This window comes from Heteronotia binoei, chromosome 7 (assembly GCF_032191835.1).
Source record: "Heteronotia binoei isolate CCM8104 ecotype False Entrance Well chromosome 7, APGP_CSIRO_Hbin_v1, whole genome shotgun sequence".
NCBI lineage: Eukaryota > Metazoa > Chordata > Lepidosauria > Squamata > Gekkonidae > Heteronotia > Heteronotia binoei.
Window position 1 is genome coordinate 84,004,839 of NC_083229.1, and position 27,330 is coordinate 84,032,168.

General features: G+C 40.6%; 1 protein-coding gene and 1 non-coding gene across 4 annotated transcripts in view; both read right to left on the bottom strand.

Moving 5' to 3' along the window:
* Positions 1-27,330, bottom strand: part of DLGAP1 (DLG associated protein 1) — a 456,386-nt gene that overhangs the window by 334,776 nt on the left and 94,280 nt on the right. The gene's annotated exons all lie outside the window — the stretch shown is intronic.
* Positions 8,926-9,029, bottom strand: LOC132575600 (U6 spliceosomal RNA). The gene has a single exon (XR_009555693.1). It is a non-coding gene; the product is annotated as a U6 spliceosomal RNA (small nuclear RNA).

The window sequence follows — 27,330 nt, forward strand, 5'->3', positions numbered from 1 at the left end:
AACAAATACAGGCAGTTGTTGATTTTGCCCATTTGCAGTATGGCACCTGCAGAAGCCCTTGCTAACATAAGCAAAGCTGCCATGGCAAAGCATATAGAAAGAGACAGTCTTGCAGATAAGAGGAAATATGGCCATTAAAGGCTTTGTAAGTGATAGCCAATACTTTAAATCAAGTCCAGTAACAAATAGGTTGCAAATGGAATGTCTGCAGAATGGAAGTAATATGCATGTTCTATCTTGCTCCTGATAATAGCCAAGCTGTGGCATTCTGAACCAGTTTAAGTTTCCAAATTGAGTTTGATGGGAGACAAAAATGTACAGTGCATTACAGTAGTCTAGTCATGTTACTGTGGTGTGCATTCTGGTGATTAGATTAGCTATATCAAGGTAAGGGGCCATCTTACACGCTAGGGACACAACAGAAATAATTCTAGAGCCAATTTGGTATAGTAGTTAAGTGTGCAGATTCTGATCTGGAAGAAGTAAGTTTGATTCCCCACTCTTCCACATGCACCTTCTGAGTGACCTTGGGTCAGTTACAGTTCTCAAAAGAGCTGCTCTCTTAAAAGCAATTCTCGAAAGAGCTCTCTCAGTCCCACTTACTTTACAGGTTGTCTGTTGTAGGGAGAGGAAGGGAAAGGAGATTGTAAGCAGCCTGGAGATTCTGAGTGAAGGGGAGGGTATAAATCCAACCTTCTTTTCTAAAATCCTCTTTTAACCAACTGGAAGATTGTTTTAAAGACACTAAGTCTGGTAAAACACAGTGAGAAGTCTCTAAGGGGACAGGACAGGAGATACAAGATAGGTTAGGAAAAACAGACCTTCACTGCAGTAATTAATGGTAGTCATCTTGACCAGGCCTCAGATTCAGTGGAAGCTCACAGGAGCACAGCTCCTGAACCTTTCTGAGAGTTCCTCCCCTGCCTTCTGAGAATTCCACCTCCTTGTACATTAAATAGTATGTGCAGCTGCATAACAATCCCTGGATGAGCTCCACCACCTATTTTTCTACAAAATGACCCCTGATCTTGAATCAGGTCACATTTTTGCATTACCACTCTTGAAATGTCTCTGCAGATGGACAAAATGGGGAGCTGAGACTGAGAAAGGTCTAAAGCCCACCCATGAGTTCATGGCAAAGGTGATCAGTCAAATAAAAGGCTTATTGTTTTCTTGCTCAGTTATATCCTACAGTATACTAGCTCTCAGTAGGCTGGCTATTGTAGAATAAAGGTGAAATAGAACACACTCTCAAAGCTTCCTTAAATATTGCAGCATATGCGTTGGGTCTGGGTCTCCACTGTGTGTCAGAAGTAACACAATCATACACGAATTATGGGGTCTTCTCAATGCACATGTGCCATGAGATTAGGATCAAAACTGTGTTGTACATGGATAATGAGCTTTACCTTTCCTCTCTGCACCATTTCCCCAATCTGAAACAGCTGTGTGGAGGAAGAAGACCGCAGATTTATACCCTGCCCTTCTCTCTGAATCAGAGCCTCAGAGCAACTTATAATCTCCTTTATCTCCTTTCCCCACAACAGACACCCTGTGAGGTGGGTGGGGCTGAGAGAGCTCTCACAGCAGCTGCTCTTTCAAGGACAGATTCCTACGAGAGCCATGGCTAACCCAAGGACATTCCAGCAGCTGCAAGTGCAGAAGTGGGGAATCAAACCTAGTTTTCCCAGATAAGAGTCCACACACTTGACCACTACACCAAACTGGTGTACCCTGGGATTCATATGAGTTTCCTTATGGACCAACAGCACACACACCTGGACTATTTCATGCTAGAAAAATGATACTGGGGAAGATCCCTTCTCTATGTACACCATGATCCTGTTCCTAATGGGGTACCACAAATGACGGAATTGAGAATATACAACTCATATCTGATTGTCAGACACAGGGCAGGAACCCAGACTTATTTCATGTACTCAGAGAGAGACCCAACAACTTACAGATCTGAATGTAACTGCTGGGTTAGTGATAACTGTATCAGTTCTTCCACAGCTCATTAAACAAACTTGGACCATATGTATGTTTATGAGAAAAGCTTTGTTTTGATAGTGCTAAATGTCAGTATTAGAAGCAAGTCTGACACAGTAAATGGCTGCTGGTTGGCATCTTGACATCTTAATACAGGAATGCCAAAGGAACTGAACTTTGCACTGCTGTTATTGCTGATGTATGGCAGATTAGATGTTGGTGGGTGGTTGCCATCTGTTGGCATGGTGTTGTTTTTGTATGTACATAGATCTTAATGACACAAATCCATTTCTCAATTAACTAAATTGATTACTTGGCAAGTTACTGTCAAAAGAAAGTAGTTTTCAAGAAGTGTTCACTGTGACTTGTACTTATAAAAAGAACATATTGTTCTTAACTTTTTATAGGTTGTCTGACACTGAATCTTATCAGGTATCCTGATATCGAAGTGTGTATTTCATATTTTGCTGCATTGTTTGATATCTAATTTCTACTATCAGGTTTATTGTTATCAAAATGACTGGAGTTGTATAAGGTGATGCACACTGGGACAAAAAAATCCCAACTTCAAGTATAGGCTAATGGGTCTGAAATTATGAGACTGATCAAGAGAGAGATCTTGGGGTCATGATAGATAACTCACTGAAAGTGTCAAGACAGTGTGCGTTTGCAATAAAAAAGGCCAATGCCATGCTGGGAATTATTAGGAAGGGAATTGAAAACAAATCAGCCAGTATCATAATGCCCCTGTATAAATCGATGGTGCGGTCTCATTTGGAGTACTGTGTGCAGTTCTGGTCGCCGCACCTCAAAAAGGATATTATAGCTTTAGAGAAGGTGCAGAGAAGGGCAACTAGAATGATTAAAGGGCTGGAGCACTTTCCCTATGAAGGAAGGTTGAAACGCTTGGGGCTCTTTAGCTTGGAGAAACGTCGACTGTGGGGTGACATGATAATGGTTTACAAGATAATGCATGGAATGGAGAAAGTAGAGAAAGAAGTACTTTTCTCCCTTTCTCACAATACAAGAACTCGTGGGCATTCGATGAAATTGCTGAGCAGACAGGTTAAGATGGATAAAAGGAAGTACTTCTTCACCCAAAGGGTGATTAACATGTGGAATTCACTGCCACAGGAGGTGGTGGCAGCCACAAGTATAGCCACCTTCAAGAGGGGTTTAGATAAAAATATGGAGCACAGGTCCATCAGTGGCTATTAGCCACAGTGTATGTGTGTATATAACATTTTTTGCCACTGTGTGACACAGAGTGTTGGACTTGATGGGCCGTTGGCCTGATCCAACATGGCTTCTCTTATGTTCTTATTGAGAGACTAAGAGAGAAAAACATCTTGGGGCTGTAATGAATAGTTCAATTAAAGTGTCAACCCAGTGTACTGCAGCAGTGAAAAACACAAACTCTATGTTAGGAATTATTAGGAATGAAACTGAGAAAAAAATGGCCAAGATTATAATGCCTCTCTGTCGCAGCCTCATTGGGAATACTGTGTACAGTCCTGGTCACCATCTCTCAAAAAGGGCATTGCAGAGCTGGAAGAAGTACAGAAGAGGGAAAACAAGATGGTTAGCGGGTTGGAGCTCCTTCCCTATGTGGAAAGAATGAAGCATCTGAGACTTCAATTTAGAAAAGAAGCAACATGATAAGAGATTTATAAATCTGTACATGGCATGGGGAGAGTTGACAGAAATTTTTCTCCCTTTCCCCAAATACTAGAACTTGGGGACATCCAATGAAGCTGATGGGCAGTAGATTCAGGATGGACAAAAGGAAACAATTCTTTACACAAAGAGTGATTAAAACGTGCGGTTTGCTGCCAGAGGATGTACTGATAGCCACAGCAATAAACAGCTTTAAAATGGAATTAAGACATATTCATGAAGGATAAATCTATCAGTGGCTACTAGCCGTGTTGACCGAGGAAAACCTCCATGTTCAGAAGCAGTCAATCTCTAAATTCCAGAGCCAGGAGGAAAGAAATTAGGAAAAGATCTCAGTTTTTATATCCTGCTATTGGACAGAGGACCTGTTTGGTCACTGTGTAAAGCAGGATGCTGGATGAGATGAGGACCTGTTTGTTCACTGTGTAAAGCAGGATGCTGGATGAGATGAACCATTGGTCTGGTCCAGCAAGTCTCTTCTTATGTCCCTGTATTTCTTGCAGTGTGAAGTATAATTTTTTCAGGATATCCAAAAAGACAGAAAAAATATTTCTGATGTTCACATATCATTTTGAAGCCTTTTCTGGTTTCCAAAGAAAGGTATTCAGATGGGAGAAAGCTAGTTTTTGATTTGCAGATTTACAAAAATGAATGTTTTTGTTTTATTAACAACCTCATTTTTAGTATGGAAGAGGAAGGTGAGTTGATCAAGCAAAAAATGAATGTATCTGATATTTCAAACATAAACACAAGTATAAACAGAGAAAATAATACTCTACTACTTTAAAGAACTGTAAATATTGTAACAAGATCATGTATATGAAGCACATTGGTCTTTATAAAGTGCTAAAAATTATTCTTTGTAAATTCCATATATGTCACCCTATTTTCATTATGCATTTAAGTTACATGGAGTTACTCTTTCCTTTCTTTTCATCTCACCCTTCTATTGTTTTATATTAACTGTGAACCAGAATAATCTATGATTTTAGAACTTCACAGAAATATTTATAATATAACCTAATTCTCTTTAGTATCGGGTACCATGTTATGTTTCTTCTGTACCTTCTTTATCTATTAAAAATAATGTTTATGTTTTATTTAAGTTTACCTTTTAAGATTTTGCCTAAATCCTCATAGATTCTCAGATTAGATCAGTATTAACCTGCAGAATCAGCACTCTTTTTATAATGGAAATATTTATCATATACCCCATTATCTTTAGTATCAGGTACCATGTTATGGGGTTTTTTTTCTCACCAGCTTTATCTAAGAAAAATAATGTTTATGTTTTATTTAAGTTTGCCTTTGAAGGTTTTGCCTGAGTCCTTGCAGATTCTCAGATAAGATCAGTATTCACTTGCTGAATCATCACTATTTTTATAATTAAATAAACTTCTCTGATTATATTTGAAGTAAAAATCAATTAGTTTTCCTGGACACCTGCCCAGGGACAGCCCAGACCTCTCTCAAAAAAAGAAAAAGGTTAACCTTCATTCCCAGGTGTGCATTCTGAGATTGTAGAAGCAATTATGTATAGCCAGGACACATGGTTTAATTAAAATGAATAACCCAATTGATGCCTGAAAGCACCCCCTTTCTCTCGTTGTTTTAGGAGGGTTCCAAGCTCCTTTTACTCCATCTCTTGACCAGAAAACAAACCATCCCTTCAAGTTATCAAACAGGATTTTTATTTAAAAAGCAAGCAGCCACGATGCCAAACTAGATTCTGGGATTCTCAGCATCCAGCTGCTTCCATAAATTTATTGTTACAGGCTTGACAATTTGTACTGCCACACAATATACTTATGCAAAACTCAGACAAAAATACAATAAATAAATAGAACAAAAAATCATAATAACAAAACTTGTTTTGTGATTCTAAACACAAATGAAATATCCCAGGCATGGCTCTAATTAATCCATGGAAATGAAATTACTTTATTGATATGCATCCATGAAAGAATTATTCAGAGATACCAACCACTGGGTAGTTAATGGCAAATAGTACGCTTGCTACTAAAGCTCTTCAGATTTTACAGAATGGGTTGGGAGAAAGCTACCCACAAATGTGCAGATGGATTTTTCTATTCACTTGTTTCTGTACACTTGTTTGTTCAACTACTGTGTGACCTATGGAGATGTGTTCAGAGTCTCTCATTATTCTAAGTGATTGGTAATTCTCTTCCTCCTTTTCTCGCTCACATTTTCAGAGACAGATATTGTGTTTGTTCTCCCAAGCTTCAAGGGATACAAATAACTCATTTAACAAAGTATCAAGCCAAAGTTATTTTTGACATTATGAAGATAGTAAATGAGTACTGAGAATAATCTCAGATAATAACAAAAAATAAAAACTAACAACAGTGATAAACTAATCCCAAAGGAAATGTAGATCAGGACCTCACCAACAATGGTTTTTATTGCAGGGCAATCTAGTTACCACTTTTTAAAAAAGTCACCCTGACCTAGAATTTGTTTATGCAGCACCTACTCTGGGAGCTTTTTATTTCAAATGCCTAAATCATGAAATTACTCCAATACATACATGCCTGGAATAGTCTTTATGCTAATGATGTTAATTATTTTATCATACATAATGTTGTTGCAAATAAGTACATATGCTATAGTTTCTATTATAAGTTCATGGTACGAGACACAACAATTCAACAGTTGATGTTTACTCACTTTTTCTTATTTACATTTTGAACTACTGTAAATGTTAGAGATGGAATGAAAAGTATGTCAAACTCTGTAACAAATGTGAAAGCAAACTGAATATATTTAATCACTGTGAATCTTATTAGAACCTGTACATATGCAAGTTGCCTGTGCTTTAATTGTGGTTCATTATCACAATAACAGGAATGGTGGGAAGAAACAATAAAGAACCCCCCCCCCCCCCAATTCTGTGGATATGTGTTCACACTGTAGTATTTGTTCTGTGTAGATTCCATTTGTAGTGCTAGAGTGTATAATTTAGAGACACTCCCTTATATTCAGCAGTGTTGGGGAAATGATAGTTTGTGGACTTGCCTCACATTATCTTACTACTTCTCCGTCCATGATGCGCAACATTCTGCCCCTGTGCTCCATCCTTTATGCTCTCTTGATGGAGCAGCAAGAGAATAAATGGGAAGTGATGGAGGCACCCATGATGATATCACTTCTGAATGAATGCCCAGAAGTGATGTCACTGCACCCATGATGTTCTAGGAACTTCCCCAAATTTCTGAATGAAAAATTCTTACAGCATCATGGTCACCATGGTGTCATTTCTTGGTGCTCACCTGGAAGTGACATCATAGTGTCAGTGACACTTCATCCTCCCCATGTTCTACCTCCCCAAAATTCCCAGGGGTTGCTACTGCAGGGTTAGCAACCCTTTGTAACATCACCTTAGTTAGTTTTAGAACAAGGCTTAGAGACTACTGAACAAGATGTACAGCTGCTGAACACAGTAAATTTGTAGGCCATTTTTCATTTTGTTAGACTTTATCTGCAGACCAAGAAACACTACACCATTGCTTATGAAGAGCAGGGCATTCAGTGTATTCAGTCCACAAGAGAGACATTAGCATGAACAGCATACTCAGTTGCTGTGGTTTAGGGGACCAACGTGCTAAACAAATCTGAAAACACCTGGACCAATTTCCCACTAAACTTAGGCTGCTCTCACTCTCCTCTTCTCCGCAGGGCTACTGCTGGATTTCGCACAAACAGCCACGGACCATCGAGTTGCTCTGCATCTCTTCAAGTTCCCTCCACAGCAGGCATGATTCTCTGAAAACCGGTTTCTGTCTGCCACTGAGGGAACTTGAAAAGGAGTGGGGCAACTCACCGGCATGGGACAGCTTGTGCGAATTCCAGCAGTAGTCCCGCAAGGAAAAGGAGCAACGAGACTGAAACGACGTGAGTGGGAAATTGGTCCTGGTTTCTGACTAAGTCACTAATTGTTGTAATCAATATATGGGACATCATAAACACAATCCAAATGTTTGGGGAATGTCCCACAAGGTTGTGTTGTTGTTTTTTTTAATGTTTTTTTGAATAGCAAAACCTAACACTTTTGGAAGTCCCTTCAGTTTCAGAACTGGTCTGCTGGACACCACATGAGATTATGCTTCTCTGAGAAACACAGGCTCAAGACCCACCTGGATGTGCACAGTTAGGTAATTCTCTATATCCCAAATAATGTTGGCAATATGGTAGACAGTGTGCTCTCTGACAGATGTGGGCTTTTTTGCAACTGATTGCTGGATACAAGCCATGGCTGTGTGATGTGACGGTTTCCAGTCCTGCTTGTTAATGTTGAGTCTAACACACGATTCTTGTGATCACTGATTTGCTTTGTCTTTCTGACCATGCCATGCTATTCTATAACAGTGCCTGGATATTCAGACAACAGCTTAGCCGTGGGGGTTCCCAAATCCAAGTTCACATGGCCTTTGGAGCTCCATTATTTTTTCCTGATATCACATAGTTATTTTAGTACAAATGCAGTTTCCTAACCACCTGAAATGCAATCTAAGGAAGGTTCACATAGTTTATTTTCAAACTTAAAAGTTTAGAATATTTTTACTAATGTCCCCAATAACTGCTTTTGAAATCTGGGAAATGGTGCTTTGGGGGAGTGGCCTCAAGTCACAGGTAACTTATGGTGACACTATATGGTTTTCAAGGCAAGAGTCATTCAAAGGTGTTTTGCCATTGCCTGCCTCCATGTCATGACTCTGGTATTCCTTGAATGTCTCCCAATACTAGCCAGTTCTGACCCTGCTTAGCTTCTGAGATCTGACAAGATTGGTCTAGCTTGTGATATTCAGGTCTGGGAGAAATGGTACTTAAGGAGGAGATATTACCAGCCTTGAACTACAATGAAAGTCAAGGTATACATTTTAATAAAAAAAAATATTTTTCCCTTATTGCCTTCCCAATCCAATAGCTCCTTCCCCCAAGCTGCAGTTAACTTCATGGAAGTTCAAAAAAATCAAGCACAGAACTACTGTGGGTGTGGGTGTATGCCTGGAAGTCATGGTTGACTTCTGGTGACCCTTCGTGTGGCTTGAATGTTCAGATAGGTAGCTTGCTATTTCCTGTCCCTGTGTCCCAGCCCAGATATTCCTTGGAGGTCTCTCATCCAAGTATTTGCCAAGGTTGGCCCTGCTTAGCATCTGATTTTATGAGATCAGACTTGCCTGGGCTACCCACATCAGGGCTAGGGCATTGTGCTTCTTTCTCAAACAACAGCTCTCCATGATGTGTAGTTGTCTGTTTTAAAATAATGGTTGTGCAGGGGGACCATGCTAATCTTCTCTGTATTGTTCCAAATTTAGCATATGTGCTGCCAAAGCAAGCACATAAAATAATGGTTTGAACATGAGACGAAGAAGAAGAAGAAGAAGAAGAAGAAGAAGAAGAAGAAGAAGAAGAAGAAGAAGAAGAAGAAGAAGAAGAAGAAGAAGAAGAAGAAGAAGAAGAAGAAGAAGAAGAAGAAGAAGAAGAATTGTATTGTACCCTGCCCTTCACTACTCCAAGAAATCTTGGAGTGGTTTACAATCACCTTTTCTTCTTCTACCTTATCTTTCCCTCCCCACAAAAGATATTTTGTGAGGTATATGGGACTGAGATAGTTCTGAGAGAATTGTGATTGACCCAAGGTCACCCAAAGAGCTTCATGTGGAGAAGTAGGGAATCAAACCAAGTTCTCCAAACTAGAGTCCACCTTTCCTAACCAAAACACACACAAAACCCCCATTCAGCATGTCAAAGGGCTTGTAGCTCTTTTGATCCCTACTCATGTGTTTTTAATGTTTTTAGTACTGATTATCATCCCTAAGGGTACTAATTAGTTTTAAAAATATCAATATGCTACTTGTCAAATTGTTTAGTCATAGATGGAACGCATAAGTGAAACTTCTGCAAGCTCATTGCTTGCGTAATGTACTAAGATTGGAAAGGAAAGGTCCCCTGTGCAAGCACCAGTCGTTTCCGACTCTGGGGTGACGTTGCTTTCACAATGTTTTCACGGAAGACTTTTTCTTTTACAGGGTGGTTTGCCATTGCCTTCCCCAGCCATCTACACTTTCCCCCCAGCCAGGACCAGATCTACATGTTTTTTGAGGGGGGGGGCAAAATTAAAAAATGATGCCCCCTTATGGGCCATTCAGTCTTATGGTCATAGAATACAATGGACTCCATACCCAATTTGCCCCACCTCTGTTGGCACCTGGGGCAAGCACCCCCTCTGCCTCCCCTAGATCTGGCCCTGCCCCCAGCAAGCTGGGTACTCATTTTACCAACCTCGGAAGAATGGAAGGCTGAGTCAACCTCGAACCGGCTACCTGAAAACCCAGCTACCGCCGGAGATCAAACTCAGGTCGTGAGCAGAACTTAGGACTGCAGTACTGCAGCTTTAACATATAAATATAAGTTCTTTAAACATAAACAAGTGCTGTTATAAAGTTATTATTTCATCCCTTGCCCTTTAACCAAATATAGGAAGCACGAGATTGAGTTGGTGACACTTGGATATTCTTGGCAAGATGAGGTGTCCTCTATTTGTACAAAAGCTGGCTCTTCTGTCCATCTGCCTCCTGAGACAGATGATACAGGACTCTCCCAAACAAACTACTCACCATGCCAAGAACACATCTAACCAAATGTGTTATTCCAATCTTAGCTGTACTTATTGTTCAGTTACCTACGCATCTTGACTCTAATTAGCTCTTCCTGTCAACTACCTCCCCCTAAAAAAGTAAAGGCAGTCCCCTGTGCAAGCACCAGTCATTTCCGACTCTGTGGTGATGTTGCTTTCACAATGTTTTCACGGCAGACTTTTTACGGGATGGTTTGCCATTGCCTTCCCCAGTCATCTACATTTCCCCCCCACTCCCAGCAAGCTGGGTACTCATTTTACCAACTTCGGAAGGATGGGGCCAACCTTGAGCCGGCTACCTGAATCCAGCTTCTGCCGGGATCGAACTCAGGTCGTGAGCAGAACTTAGGACTGAAGTACTGCAGCTTTACCACTCTGCGCCATGGGCCTCCCCCTACCTATATGTAAGAATTGAGGAAATCTGTTTCAATGTATCTGAATGTATCTCTCAATTTTCGCTTATACCCAGAATTAAACTTTGTTGGTCTGGGAGGTGGCACTGGGCTCAAACTTCATTCTCACACCTGTTCCTTAACGTTTGTATTTGTATGCTAATTTTCTTCCATTCACAAATCCTGCAAGTCACCTTAATCCATTCTCAGCTATAATCACCAAGTTACTTATGCATCTTGATTCTAACTAGCCCTTTCTGGCAAATTACCCCCTCCTCTCTTTTCCTATATGTAATGGTTGAAAAAAATTCTGTTTCACTGTATCTGAAAAAGTGGGCTTGCACACCAAAACTCATGCCATGAATAAAACTTTGCTGGACTTAAAGGTGCTACTAGACTCAAACTTTGTTCTGCTGCTTCAGACCAATACAGTTACCTAGAAGAATAAATTTGCTCAGTACACTATCCCAGTTTTTACTACTTTCTCTACGTTCAGACATTATAAAACAACTTTTTTTGCTCTCTCACCACTTAGGCAGCTTCACTGAAATTATCTTCATTGTATATTTTGAAGACTACATATTAACATACAGAGCACAACCAATGCCACAGAGTCCCACAGGCAGAGGAACCATGGACTTTACTGAGATCTTTCAGGAGTGGGAAAGAGTGAAGGTCTTAAAGAACTGATCCTCTTTAATGGAATGCCACCACCTCAACAGCTTATTGCAGAGCAACTCCAGGTTGATAGCAGTCTCAGGGCATGGGCCACTTGACAATGAGGAAGAAGGTATCTCCCAGCTATGGAGCAGAGAACAGGGGTGGCAAAGAAGAAAAGCTCAGGAGCTCTGAGTGAGTGTGTTATGGTGAGTGACCCCTGTCACACATCAGTGTAGAATGTTATGCAAGCAGTGTGCTGTCTTGGAAATCTGTGGAAAGATTATCTTGACAGAAATAGATATTTCTGCTTAATCACTGATTGGATTCTTCAGATGGACTTGTATCTGTAATTAGACCAGGAATTCTAAGAGTGTACTGAAGATCTGTAGCCCTTATTTTATCACAGCTGTTTCCCATACCAATGTGAAATATATAAAAGGAGTAAAGTATCTTTTTGCTTTGGAATATACATTTAGATGAGCAGAAAGTCAAAAGGGAATATTTACTTCTGCGAAGACACTCAAGTCAGGCACTGGACAAAGAATGGCCTACATCCGGCCCAGCATTTTCATGAGTAGGTGGTAGGGTTGCCAGGTCTTACCTGGCTGCCAATGGGGGGCACAGGACTGCAAAGGATACCATAGAGTTTTTTTACCAAAATGCTAGAGTGTCCTCACATGACGTGTCCAGCACAATTGCATCACTTCCAGGTGATGTCATCATGCCAGGCATGTCAGATGCCAATGGAGCTCTTCGGGGGGCAAGGCTACTCCTGCCAGCAAATTCTCAAGAAGCCTCATACTGAGCTGTAGCCGATGTGAAATTGCTGTTGGAGACACTTTGCGTCCCCTTTTTAAAAAATTATGTAAAGAATCTATATAATATTGGTCCCAGATCTGATGAAGACTGGAAAGAAACAAGTACTTAATCGATTAGCTTGTCACCACACTACTTTGGGACTTGAATGTACATGTTTTGGACATTTGGACTGGTTTCTATATATTTCTTAGTAAACAAAAAATACTAGCTTGTATTTTTTGTTGTGTAATCCATTATAGAGACCTCTATTGGATTGTATTCTATAGCAAATTCTGTGCCAGCAGGTAGGAGGCCCCAAAATTGGAGGAAACCCCTAGTGGGAGGAAGCTGCAGAAATGTATACTTTTTCTTCTACACAGTGTGTCAAAAGTGCTTTAACTTTCACAAAAGATCAAACAAGGTTTGGAACAACCACAACAGACTAAAGGAAAACACAGAAGCAGAACTGTAAGAGAAGAAAACAGCACTGCAATAAAACACCGCAACAATCCAAGTGGAAGCAGACCATTTTATGCTGGCACTCACTACCTAGCTAAAAATTCCAGAAATGCCTGAAGCCTCAACAAATTTGGAAACCCTTGGCCTACAGCAAGAACACTCAGAATTATGAGAATACATACAGTTGGCTCTGCTGATAACATTCAGGATGCATGGTTAATATATCCATATGCATGGTTCATGTATCCATGAGTTATCTCAAATTATATGTATAAACTGACTTCACTGAAAGCACTGTGTTCTAAATTATGTGAAGTGGTGCATATATGACTGAAGATGACTGATCATCTGTTGGTTCAGCTTGCCAGGGTAAAATGTATTACACACTATTTTGTAGTTGATCATTTTGGATGTGGTGGGGAGACATCAGTTGATGCACAACTATATATCATTTTGCTAAAATAGCTCCCAGGCTACCTACCTTGTCTGCCTCTGCTACTTCCATGAAATAAAAGACATGTTGTAAGAAGCAACAACAACAATAAAACCCAGGCTTGTAGTTGAAACCCAGCCCAGCCAGCATTGCATACCTGGGGCCAAGCGCGAAGCCAGCAAGTCCAGCTGGCCTCCCCAGTCTCTGTCTTGAGGCACCCAGCCCTGGACCAAATGCTGCTACTTCTTCCTTCCCACTCCACACTGCCTCAGGCCACCTGCTGCAAACCCCAATGGCATGCCCTTCCTGACAGTTTGCTGGCTACCAGGACTGGTGCAAGTCCACCCTGAGAGGTCCACCTCAGTGCCCTGCTGCTGGCCAAGGCTGAAACAAAGGTGCTCCTGGCTTGCCAGCTGAAGCAAGAAAGGCGGAATGAAGCTTGCTGAGCACAACAAATAAAAAACTAAAAAAACTGGAATTCATTAGGCCTGGGCTTGGCAGGAAGTTAGGAAGGTTTGTCAGAAACTTGGGGGCCAAGCGAAGAAGAAGAAGAAGAAGAAGAAGAAGAAGAAGAAGAAGAAGAAGAAGAAGAAGAAGAAGAAGAAGAAGAAGAAGAAGAAGAAGAAGAAGAAGAAGAAGAAGAAGAAGAAGAAGAAGAAGACGACGACGAAGACGAAGACGACTGCAGATTTATACCTCGCCCTTCTCTCTGAATCAGAGACTCAATGTCCACCAGGAGACCTATAACTACAGGACTGGCAAAATCTTTTTGAGATGATACTTCCTTAATAGTTAGATGGTGTGTCTGTCTATTTTATGACAGTATCACTCAGTGTTTGTTAATGGTTGCTGAGCTCTCTACATCTGGATAAACATGCACACATGTTCTTTCATTGCCTTATTGGCAGGGCTTTTTTTGTAGCAGGAACTCCTTTGCATATTAGGCCACACATTCCTGATGTAGCCAATCCTCCAGGATCTTACAGGGCTCTTCTTACAGGGCCTACTGTAAACTCTTGGAAGACTGGCTACATCAGGGGTGTGTGGCCTAATATGCAAAGGAGTTCCTGCTACAAAAAAGCCCTGCTTATTGGAATTTCAGCAACTTCACCATGCATTAGCAAATATCTAGCTTTTCATACTTTTAGACTAATTAAAACTGTTTCAGGGTTTGTTTCCTTGCCATGGTATTGCTGACACAATGTCCACACTGAACACTAAAAGAAAAGGTGGCCAAATGGTCCCAATAAGTATAAATTCACATATGTGTATTGTCACTAGCAATATACACATCATACAACTGGGCAGATGCAAAAAGGAGTAATTTCTGATTTAATGACCCAAACTTGACCCTGGGAAAATGTGTCTTCAACAGTGATTAAGAAGGTTCTGTACTCTTACGGGGCAGATGCAAAAGTGGCTTCAGGCTGCAAACACGTAAATTATAAGTGTAACTTATGTACTGAGGCATAACCTGGCCATGACCCAAATGTCCAAGCAGTACTGTATGGTACAGAACCACTCAGCTTGGATCAACACAAAGCTGATCTGGCAAAAGGTTAGACTTGCATGCAAATAAGGAGTTTCATCAGAGTAAATTTCACTGATGATTGCCTTCATGTTGAAATTGTGTATAGATTTCAATGTACAGTACCCTTTATTTTAAAACAGATAGGCAAGATATAAATCTTGCTATAAATAAATAAAGTTCACATTATCCTTAATATAACCTGTTGACTGCTACAGCCCCTCCCCATATTTTTAAATACTACCTTCTCCATGAAAATGTCATAAAGAAGCTGCAGGTTTCTGCTTTATTGTGTTGACTACCTGGCTTAAACTGGAAAGGGCATTGGTATTTTGGATATGTTCCTTCACCACTCTTTTCTCTTTGTTTCTGGCTTTGTTCCATGTTTCTGTTGTCTGATACTTTTGAACTTGCAATAGCCTCAGCTCTGACTTGGCTTCTGCTTTCTGTCAATATAGTTATCCATCCAGCCACCTGATTTTATGACACTGCTTGGGCCATCAGGTTGTTGAGTCTTATTAGATACCACAGTCTTCTCTTGAGGATAGCTCTGGTAGAGTACAAACAGGTCGAACTGTTTTGTGATGCTGAATTAACCAAGCAATAAAAGATATAAAGAAGAGCTGAGAAATGTACAGTGATGCTGAGGGTCAGAGGTGAAGAAACAACAAAGGAAAACTGTAGATTAGGGATTATGTCCTTGGCATACTGTGTGAATGAACAATCTTTAGAACCTATAAAGAACCATCCTTTTTTGAAATCCATTGTTCTCAGTTCCATTTGTCACAAAATCAGTTTGCTCCAGATTCCACTTTCTTTCTTTCTTTCTTTCTTTCTTTCTTTCTTTCTTTCTTTCTTTCTTTCTTTCTTTCTTTCTTTCTTTCTTTCTTTCTTATTTATTTATTTATTTTAAAGCAGCTTATGTTGAGATCCAAACCCAAAATTGGAACTGAACACTCAGAACAAACTAGATTAAATATGAAAAAGTTGCTATATGTTATATGAGTTTAATAAAAATAAATGTAAATACCTTAATTTTTGTAAAGTTTGTTGTTCCTCCACAATAATGTGATAAAATATAAAATGAGGGCAATATGAGTGCAGCCTATCTAGAAACTGAGGCGAGTTGAGAGAAAACTTGATTTAAGCACAGACGTTATATCTTAAAATTAAGTACTTTTTGAGGAGCTTCATTCTGTACCAGTAATACTGTGTATGAAAGTTATGATGCATGCACAGCAGTACACTTGCTCACCATTGACTTTAGCTGAGGGAGCCATCCCAATATGCATTATTTATTTTTTTTTGCATATATGTCTTACTGTATGAAGAGAATGTATATACTACTGTGCACAGGATATATTACTAAAGGCTCTGGAAACATATTTTCAAATATATTTCAACAAGTTCCACTTTTAAGAAACCATGCTTCACATGAATATATATTCTGTGAAAGATTCAGAATTCTACAGAGAACTGCTGAGTCAAAACTGCATTAAAACAAATAAGAATGTAAGAACGTAAAAGAAACCATGTTGGATCAGGCCAATGGCCCATCCAGTCCAACACTCTGCCACACAGTGGCCAAAAAGGTGCCATCAGGAGGTCCACTAGTGGGGCCAGGACACTAGAAAGCCCTCCCACTGTTCCCCCCCCCCCCAGCAGCAAGAATACAAAGCATGACTACCCCAGACAGATTTTTCCATCTATACCTTGTGGCTAATAGCCTCTGATGGACCTATGCTTCATATAAATTCACAAGTTTTACCTTCTTATAATTTCCAGAAGCTCCCCTCCATCAAGCTCATCTCTGTAACTGTGTAAGCTTGAAATTTACTCAGTTTTTAAGAATGAAATATGCTTGATGCAAGAATTTAACTGATGATATTTCTCATCTCATTAGCAGCATTTGTATTACTTAAGATTTTAAACAAATATTCCCGTCAAATAGTAATCAAGATACTACAGAAATTACAAGTTACCTAGCAACAGTGAACACATGAGTGTACCTTATACAGAGACAGAACATTGATCTATCATATTCAGTACTGTCAACTCTGATTGACAGTGGCTCTCCAAGAGCCAGTTTGGTGTAGTGGTTAAGTATGCGGACTCTTATCTGGGAGAACCGGGTTTGATTCCCCACTCTTCCACTTGCATCTGCTGAAATGGCCTTGGGTCAGCCATAGCTCTGGCAGAGGTTGTCCTTGAAAGGGCAGCTGCTGTGAGAGCCCTCTCCAGCCCCACCCACCTCACAGGGTGTCTGTTGTCGGAGAGGGAGATAAAGGAGATTGTGAGCTGCTCTGAGACTCTTCGGAGTGGAGGGTGGGATATAAATCCAATATCTTCTTCTTCTTGAAGGCCTCCAAACAAAATCTTTCAAATGATGATGAGAGTGATGATGATGATATTGGATTTATACCCGACCCTTCACTCTGAATCTCAAAGTCTCAGAGTGGCTTACAATCTCCTTTACCTTCCTCCACCCCACCCCCCACAACAGATACCCTGTGAGGTCGGTGGGGCTGAGAGCTCTCACAGAAGCTGCCCTTTCAAGGACAGCCTGTGAGAGCTATGGCTGACCCAAGGCCATTCCAGCAGCTGCAAGTGGAGGAGTGGGGAATCAAACCCAGTGTTTTCCCAGATAAGAGCTCATGCACTTAACCACGACACCAAACTGGCTCCCTACATCATCTACTACTGGATCCTTTAAAAAAAAATGGATCCAAAGATCCAAAGAAGTTGCTCTATTCCCAAGTCACAGTCCAACTCACAAATTTCTTTAGCAAAGTAAATTTGATAGTCTATGGGTCAAACACAATACTTACACAAATAATCAACTAATGACGATCTAACAGTATTCAAGAGGTTGGGTTCAATGCATTTTCCTTTCCACTAAGTGAGGAACTTTGCTTCAATAGAATAAGCCTCCCTCTTTTGAGGGAATATTTTCTATCTTAGTGGAAGATAGCCAGTAGATCCAACTCTGTAGTCAGGGGTATCAAACATAGGCCACATTTGGCCCATGAAGGGCTGAAATCTGCCCAACAAGCCACTTCATCCTCCTGCTTCCTGTCCAGGGCTGCTGCTGCAACTGCACCATACCTTGCTTCCTCAGTGGCTTCCTGCCTCCCTCCCTTCTCTCCCTCACACACATGCAGACAGCTCTGAAGCTGCTCTCTGCTTTGTGAAGGAGAGAGACAAAGACAAGACAAAAGAGAGTCCCCCCATGGCAGGTTTAAGACCAAACATGTTTTATCCAGGTATAAGCTTTTGTGTGCAAGCACTTCTTTTTCTTCTTGAGAGAGCGGGAGGGAGGGAAAGTGGGTGGAAAGACTTCTTCTGACAAGCATTATATATATTGAGGAAATAATTTTGGTTTATTCTGATAAGTTTTTTAAAAGAAAAAAAAAGATGATTTCTCTGTTCCTATCTGGATTTATTTTCTTTCATAAAGACCCTGATTAGAATTAAAATGCTTGGATAGGTCCTTATCTTGGAGAATGGAGTGATTTCAGATGCAGATAATAGCACACATTGGTAATGAGACAGGAAAACTAGCTCTCAGTTCAATCCGGGAGGATATATACACATACTGTAGCACCTTTTAATTTGTAGTGGTTTTAATTAATTAATTTATCTAATGTTTTTAATTGTATCTTATTGTATAATTGTATTTATTATAATCATGGTACACTCCATGTCTTGTGAGCCGCCCTGAGCCTGCCTCGGCGGGGAGGGCAGGATATAAATAAAAGATTATTATTATTATTATTATTATTATTATTATTATTATTATTATTATTATTATTATTATTATTATTATTATTATTATTATTATTATTATTATCTTTTTTGTATATAAACATGTACAGGGCTTTTTGTAGAAAAAGCCCAGCAGGAACTCATTTGCATATTAGACCACACCCCCTGACATCACCATTGTTTCACACAGTGTTTTTGTAGAAAATCTTATACCCTGGAAATCTCATTGGTGTCCAAGGTGCTGCTGAACTCTGTTCTAATTCTTCTACTAAGGACCAACCTGGCTACCCTACCAGAATATATATATAGTAGAACTGGAGTCTTTCCTCCCTTTCTGCCACATTCCTGAGCTGAACTGGGTGTCCATTGGATTTTAAAATGATGATCCTTGCAGCCACTGTATGGCTGCAGGGAAAGCAAGTGGGATCCAGAGAAACAGGACCGGACACATTTAAAAATGTCTTGTGTTATTTGACCCTGTAAAATTTACCAACCAGTGTCTGTAATGCTCAGGTCAAGTTCTATGTACAAGAATAAATGGATAAAAATTTGACATTAAAAACTACAAGGTTCAGAAACCAGTGAGTGAACATATTTTAATATTCTAGGACATTCTGTTGCTGCTCTAAAGTTACTATTATTTTACAAAAGAATTTAAAAGGGAGACTTCTATGTAAAACTGCTGAAGTTCAAAGCTACTTTCCCCCCGAACTTAACAAGGACTTGTAATTTCTCAAGCACAATAGGTGCTAATATTTCACCCCTTATAGATATTAATTAGTTAACTATACCTCTAAATTTTTTTAATTGGATATACTTATGTTTCTGTTTGTACCATCCTAGATTAAGTTATGTTAATCCCACTTTTCCTATCAACAGCTGGGAGTGGTCCTCACGTACTTTCCTCAAACTGCCAGAGGGCCAAATCACACACTACAGATTGGATATGGGACTCCACCCCCCAAGTTTAACAGTTAGATATGAGTCATGGATTCTCCTCAGTTACTTGTATACACAGTATCTGATTTGGACAGGGACTTTGTTGCACATGGAAGAAAAGGCTTCAGGCTCACCCCCTCCCCCAGATAATTTTCCGCACCTGAAATGGTCCAGAGAAATTGTCTCTGCACGTGGAAGAAAAGGCTTCAGGCTCACCCCCTCCCCCAGATAATTTTCCTCACCTGAAATGGTCCACAGACATTGTTTGGCCTGTGGGAAAACAACAGGTATTATGAGCATCTTTCCAACAAGCTGAACAGCAGCCTCCTAGGGCTGTTTCAGACTGAGAAAAGGGGCAAGGCTGAAGTCTCTTCTCTATGGACCCTGTAGTCTTTATCTAAATATGAGCATGAGATTGCAAACATGGGAACCAAGAAGAACCCAGAACTCAAATCTGCCTATTAGAGAAGATACACAACCCACCAAAATGTGTGGATTAGATTACTCTTGATTGGATCTTATTTTAAACTGACTTGCCTTTGCAACATCCCCTCTGTGTTGTTTGCATTTATATTAAAAGTGACATCAACTGAATGGATGCTCTCAGTTCTATAACATACACTAATAATTTTCCTTACTTTAAAATCAATTGCATCATATTCTTCTACATTTTGCTGTTAATATGAAAGGCAGGATTCCTCATAATGTCTAGTATATCTTTTCCATTTGTAGAAAAGAAGACTTGAATATGTGCACTGGAGCCCCACTGGATTTTTCATTCATGGCCAAGCTTTGGAGACTTACATCAAACCTAATCATGTGATGGACAGAGCTAACCCCATCTCCTTCCTGATTATAAGTCAATTTCCTTTTTGCTCATTTGTGCAAAGAAACAGCCAATCAGGACCCTTGGAAGCCTCAAAAAGACAAGGGACGGAGAACTGGTGGAAGAAGAGAAGCATTCAACTGTTTGGTTTAGTGGTTAAGTTCGTGGACTCTTATCTGGGAGAACCGGGTTTGATTCCGCACTCCTCCACTTGCAGCTGCTGGAATGGCCTTGGGTCAGCCATAGCTTTCATAGAGCTGACCTTGAAAGAGCAGCTGCTGTGAGAGCTCTCTCAGCCCCACCTACCTCACAGGGTGTCTATTGTGGGGGTGGGGAGAAGATAAAGGAGACTGTGAGCCACTCTTAGACTCTGAGATTCAGGGTGAAGGACAGTATATAAAGCCAATATCTTCTTCTGTTGTTCTCCTCGTACAAGTTCTAGGCCTTCTGACAAACAGGTTATAAGTAACTTCATCTTGTAGCCTGTCTTCTTGAACAACCAGACTGTGTTTACTGCTCTGGTCTAGGCAGGTACACACATTGGCTTGCAAGTTCTCAAACTTAAGTCTTCTGAGAAAGAAGGAATGAAACAAAGGGTGCAGATTGAGGTCTTTGAGGTGAAAGCTCCCAAAATCATAGATTAGGTTGGAAAACCTGATGGAAACTTGTTTTACCCTCACATGGTATACCAGCAGCTTCTGGTTGACTATATAACAACATCCATTAGAGGCACTGTTTATGTCATTAAGTCTCTCCCACAGCAACAACTGTACACATTTTATTTCTGAACAACAAAACCTTTCTGTTCCCCTATAAGGGAATGAAGTTATATTTTTTGTTTATCCTAGATTCTTCCTTGCTATATATGAGCAAAGGAGGTTATAATGTGTTAAATATCTGGGCAGAAGAGAGAGGAAGAGTGTCTCCATAGCATGTCAGAGGAAGGTGTAATAAGCATCAGTTATTTAACCTCACTGGTGGCTAACATCAATTAAATTATCAAACACTAGCAGGCCAGTTAATAAACAAATATTTTGCCTTTCTGAATTATTTAAGTTTGCTTGTTGTCACAGCAGAGTGCTATGTCGCTACAATTAGGGATGGGCATGAACCAGGATAATGCAGTTTGTTTTGGTTTGTACCATTCACGAAACATAAACTGCCATACATTTTTAGCCGCCAAAAAACTACTTCCGTTTGTGAAGTTCATGAAGCAGTAGAATGGGCTCCAGGCATGCTAGAGACACCTACCTCACAGGGGATCTCCAGCTGACTCTCCTCTACCTGTCTTTCAAGTTTGCCGAGGATTGGATTTACAAAGTCTGAGCCCAAGAAAATGCCCCTAGGAAAGTGCTTTCTGGGAAAATGACAGGTGCAAGTTCAATGGGGTATAGCAGTGGTTCCCAACCTTTCTGGCACCAGGGACCAGTTTCCTGGAGGACAATTTTTCCAGGGACCGGGAGGGGGCAGTGCTAGAGGTTTTGCCACCCCAGGCTGCCCCCTGCCCATGCCCTTGTCCCTTCCCCCCATGTCAAAATACAAAATCTCTGCAATGGCAATGCAAGCGGGGAGGCACTTTTGCAAGCCCAATCACAATGTACAGATGCCCAGCATATCCCAGGAAAACTGTGGCAGTGCAATCTGCCTGCGAATTCAGAGAATCACAAAGAGCAGAACAAATCTGGGAAGCAGGGATTTTGCAAGCCCAACAGAACAAATACCAACGTATAGATGCCCAGCAGAACCCAATGTCACGGTGGCAATAAACTCAGCAGAACTAACATCAAACTGGAGAATCACAACAGAACAAATCCAAGGCTTTGCAAACAAAAAAATCTTGAAATTCACAAGCAAACTTGAAACTGACAAGAAGCAGTCTACAAGCCAACAGAACAAGAGTTTCAAACATGCAACCCACAGGCCCCTGGATCAGGCCCCTGGAAAACTCCTATCAGTCTTGCAAGCAACTTACTGTTGTCTGCTTCTTCTCCCTCTCTTGCTTCCTTCTGTATGTCAGCTTGCCAATCTCCAGGTGCAGCCTTTAGTTCTCCCAGAATTACAACAGATTTCTGAACTACAGAAAAGAAATCTTGAGAAAATGGCAGCTTCAGGAAGTAGGGACTAATACCATTGATTATAGGTTAAATCCATCTCAAAAGTCCTCCATTCACAGGCAGCACCCCAAATCTCCAGGAATTTCCCAGCTGTAGTTGGCCTACTCACAAACTTTGATTGAAGAGAACCCAGCATCATGTTAAAGCTTTCAAATGATATGGGGGCATGCTTTTTGCCACTCAGGGAAAAATCCCTGAGTAAAAATAGCCCATATTGCTCAGGTCCAGTAACCAACAACCATGTTGCTTAGTTCCAGTACTATAAAGTAACCTTGAAAAAAGTGCTTTTGCAAGTGAGTGTGATACAATATCTTGCTGGAGCCCTTTGGATGGAAAGAATAACATTTATACCCTGCTTTAAATTTCAAAATTAAGACTGATTCCCCACTAGCCTTGTTGCGGTCTCATGCTCCTCTTCTCTGCAAGGCTTCCATCAGATTTCACACAAGCTGCCACAGGGCTGCAACTCGCTCCACCTCTTTTGTGCAGCAAGCAAGATACTCTAAAAAGAGGTGGAGCGAGTTGCAGCCCTGTGGCAGCTTGTGTGAAATCTGATGGAAGCCCCGCAGAGGAGTGTGAGACCGCGACAAGGCTAGTGGGGAATTGGTCTGTCAGCAATCTTATAGTATTGAAATCTATAAAAACAAATAAAATATATGATAGCAACCATTAGAAACTTATAAACTTTGGGCACATCATCATCATCAAATTCCAAAACCTTTGTTAGTTAAAAATTTTCAACGTCACTCAGCTGATTTTTTTCTTAGAAACCTCAGAGAGTCTGTAATAAGGAACATGCTACCAATTATGTACCTATCTCACATGGGGATGAAAATACATTTCTATATCAAGTGAGTTTATTATCCTACCTCCTTTTATTTTACATCCAGTAGAAAATATCACAGAGACTGATTTCGCACTAGAGCTTTAATCCTGGTTTAACTCTATCCCCAAACTGACTTTCTACACTAGAATCATAGAGTCAGAGAAACCAACTTTATGACTCTATGATTCTATGGTTTTAGTGTAGAAAGTCAGTTTGGGGACAAAGTTAAATCAGGATTAAAGCTCTAGTGCGAAATCGGCCAGATATTTTTAGTTCCACTCCACAAGTTTACAAAGCAAATGAGAACAACAAATGTTCCTACCTGCACAGATCTCAGTTCCGTCTGGAAGTATCAGGTACAAAATATAACTCAAAAGACCTGAATAATGCTTTAGGTTATGGTAGGAAGTTCCTTGACAGGCCTCTTTTTGATTCTGAAACAACCATATTTCTGACCAAAAGTGGTTTTGGCAGGAGGTTTCCCATCAGCAGTATTCAAATATTCATTAGTGGGCAGCATGAAGACAGTTTCATGTAAGGTGGAAGGCCAGCTTTCAGCCTCAAAGTCTATAACTGCTTAAGGGTTTTGTTTTTTTTTGCTAAACAATACTGTCTGACTGGTAGCTGATAATCAGGAGGCTTCTACAGAATAATTTTAAGATTCATATCTGGGCAGTTGCACACTTCAAAGTTTGCAGCCCAAGTTATATACAGATTTTAGATATTGTAAAGGAATGTAATAGGCAAGGATGGTAAGATCTATCCAAGCAACACTTCTCATACATTATACACAATATTAGAATACAAATTTAAATCAAAGAAAGATTATAAAGCATTCCATGTTATAGGTATTAGAATTCTACATTGTGCAGAATTTAAAGGCTTCCACATATATTCAGATTAAAAAGACCAAATCATAGGCAAGCATAGCTAAGCAACATAAATTACAGAAGAAGGCTAATCCTAGTGTTGGGTCAAAACAAGTTTTGCCCAGTAAAGTCAACAGCGTCACTGAGGAATAATCACATATTTGAGCTGTCCTAAGTGACTTCTAATGCAATCCTAAAAAAACAATTACACTCTTCTAAGTGCAGTGACATCAACAGACTGAAGCACTGTTCCTCTAAGAAAGTGTTTCCTGAGAAGCATGAATTGGAGCCCCAGGTCACAACCTAGTAAGAAGACAAGCCTCTAATATACCTTCATCCTGAAAGAACTAGGGAGAAGTTTAACACACAATAAGTTCATATATGGATCTAAGTCCACCTACAAGAACTGTGGATACACCACATATACGATGTAATAATCAGTGATAAGGGCATGTCTTTTTAATTTTATGTCAGAGTGGGAAGCAGGTCCAAGCATATAGTGGAAATAGCTGCACTTTAACAAGGCCTGTGAGCTTGGGGAGGGTTTACTTGGGCCACAAGCTCAATAAGGCCTCTTTGCATCATTTGATAGAAATTTTCTGCCATCACTAATGGTGGAGAGGGGATCACATAAATTTATACTGAATCAAAGGTAATTGTGCTTGATTTCTGGTAAGAAGTCACAAGCTGCTATGGCATACTTGTATATCTAATGGGGTCATTGTAAATAATGAAATTTTATGAAGTATTTTCAGGTTTCACTCCCATTCCTCTAAGTATTTCCATTTTTCTATGTATACTAAGTATTATAAGTGACACATCCAGGTGGGCCGCTGTGTTGGTCTGTGTCCATGCACACCAAAGCTGACATTCTGCATAAAACTTGGTTGGTCTTAAAGGTGTTACTGGACTCCAACTTTGTTCTAGTAACCATTTAAATTTTATTAAAATATTCTAGGCTAAAAAAATGCACTTGTCTCCAGGCCTCCCTAATGAAAAGTTACATTCAGTCACGGAGAACTTTAAAAAACAACAACAGCTGTATTTCCCAAACAAATTCTTGTATATCCTGCCACTCCTTTCCTACAATAAGTAAAGAGTGCATGATTGTCAGGTCTGGAAGAGAATAACTAGCTATTAACATGCACTTTCTTACCAAGAGGCTTTTATAGATTCACTGCATTCAAAGAATGCTGACGAAACATTTCTGAACCGTCAAAAAGAATTTTTCCCTGACTCCCAAAGCACCTGATTAAATTGTACCAGTCCATCAATGGGTGACATTGATCAGATAAAGGTTATGAGTAGATTCTGATCTTCATTGTAACCTAACCAAACAACAACAAAGGCTGTATGTGTGCATTTAATCCTAGCCATGACATCCAGTCAATATGCTGCACAATGGAATTAACTTAGAGTCCAGTAGCACCTTTAATTTATTATTTTATTTCTGTTGATTTATAGCCCATCCTATCCCGTAATGGGCTCAGGGCTGGTTCCAACACAATAAAACAATCAAACCAACAATAAAACAGAATCAAACAATTAAAAACAGATTAAAATATAAACGAGTTAAGCTGCTTAACTCAGAGTTGATTTAAAGCAGCATGGAATGGTGTGGACATATCAGTTAAATACAGCTTTGAAGAAGAAGAAGAAGAAGATATTGGATTTATATCCCGCCCTCCACTCCGAAGAGTCTCAGAGCGGCTCACAATCTCCTTTACCTTCCTCCCCCACAACAGACACCCTGTGAGGTGGGTGGGGCTGGAGAGGGCTCTCACAGCAGCTGCCCTTTCAAGGACAACCTCTGCCAGAGCTATGGCTGACCCAAGGCCATGCTAGCAGGTGCAAGTGGAGGAGTGGGGAATCAAACCCGGTTCTTCCAGATAAGAGTCCGCACACTTAACCACTACACCAAACTGGCTCTCTCTTTGGTGTCAAGAATGTCAACTGTATTAGCCCGACTTAAGTAACAGTGCAGGGAGGCCAATCTGATGGTATAATAAGGTAAGGACATCTGCCTGCCTCAGCCATAGGCCTCATGGAACAGCTCCATATTACAGGCCCTCCGGAATAGCAACAGATCTGGCAGGGCCAGAATGTCTATAGGGAGCTGGTTCCACCAGGCTGGGGCCAGGGCCGAGAAAGCCCTGGCCCTGGTCGAGGCAAGCCGGACATCCCTTGGGCCAGGGATGGTCAAAAGATGTTGGTCCACAATTGGTGAAGGACTAAGAACTTGGGTGGGGTAAGCTGGTTCAGGGCGACTGACTTGCCCTCCCGTAACCAGGTCTCCGTCACACATGCCAGGTCTATCTGTTGCTCCACGAAATAGTCACGTAGAGAATAGGTCTTATTGTTGATAGACCTGGCATTAATCAACACCAATGTCGGAGCCAGGTAAGTTATCCTAGCCCCACAACTGACATGCCTTGGGATGGGTCATAGGAGGGAAGAGGTCTGAGCCTTCTCATATCCTCTTCCTAATCTCTGAAACCTAGTCCCATTGCCATATCTCCCCTGCCCCCAAATGACCAGAATCCCTGACCCAGTCATGGCCTCCTTTACACAGTGCTATCTGGTTTCTTGTTTAAGACCAACAAAGCTTAATTCAAGGTGTGACCTTTCATGCGCAAGCTCACACCTTGAATTAAACATTGTTGATCTTAAAGGTGCACTGGATTCTAACTTTGTTCTATTGCTTCAGACCAACACAACTACCCACCTTGATCTATGCTGCACAATGTGATTCTTCTGAATTGCTCTGTTAATAACAAATGATTACTTTATATCGTTGTCCTTAAGATAAAAAATTCTTTTAAATCTTCCATAAAATGCTAGCTATAAAGTGAAACCTAAATCTGAAACAGAATGCCAAGGCTACTACTAGGAATGAAACTAGGTTACTAAAACAGAGAAAGTGAGGCACAAATTTGGCATGATTTGATCTTCATGTCTGCCATGGGAGTGCTGCAGACATTTTAAAGTGGTGTAAAAATGCCATGAGGGTCCCCCTTCCTCATTACTCTGCTTCCCAATGCCCTTCCTTGCCATTCTGCCCATACACCCACTAACTGCTCTGCCATCCACCCCTCCTCTTCACAGCTCCTTTGCACCACCTTTTCCTGAAGGTTTGGTTTTCTCTTGGTTACCTTTCCTTTGTATATTCTAACTGCTATATTTCACAATGGATACTCAATCCTGAATTTAAATTCCATACTTAGAGGTTATCCCCTGCATTTTTGTTATCTAATAGGCCACAAGGCTAGCTCTTGATAGAGCACTGGAGACAACAGATCACCAACTGACCCTTGCTAGGGCTTGTGGAGTATGCTGTACTCAAGGGTATCAAACATGCAGTTCGGGGGCTGAATCAGGCCCCAGAGGGCTCTTA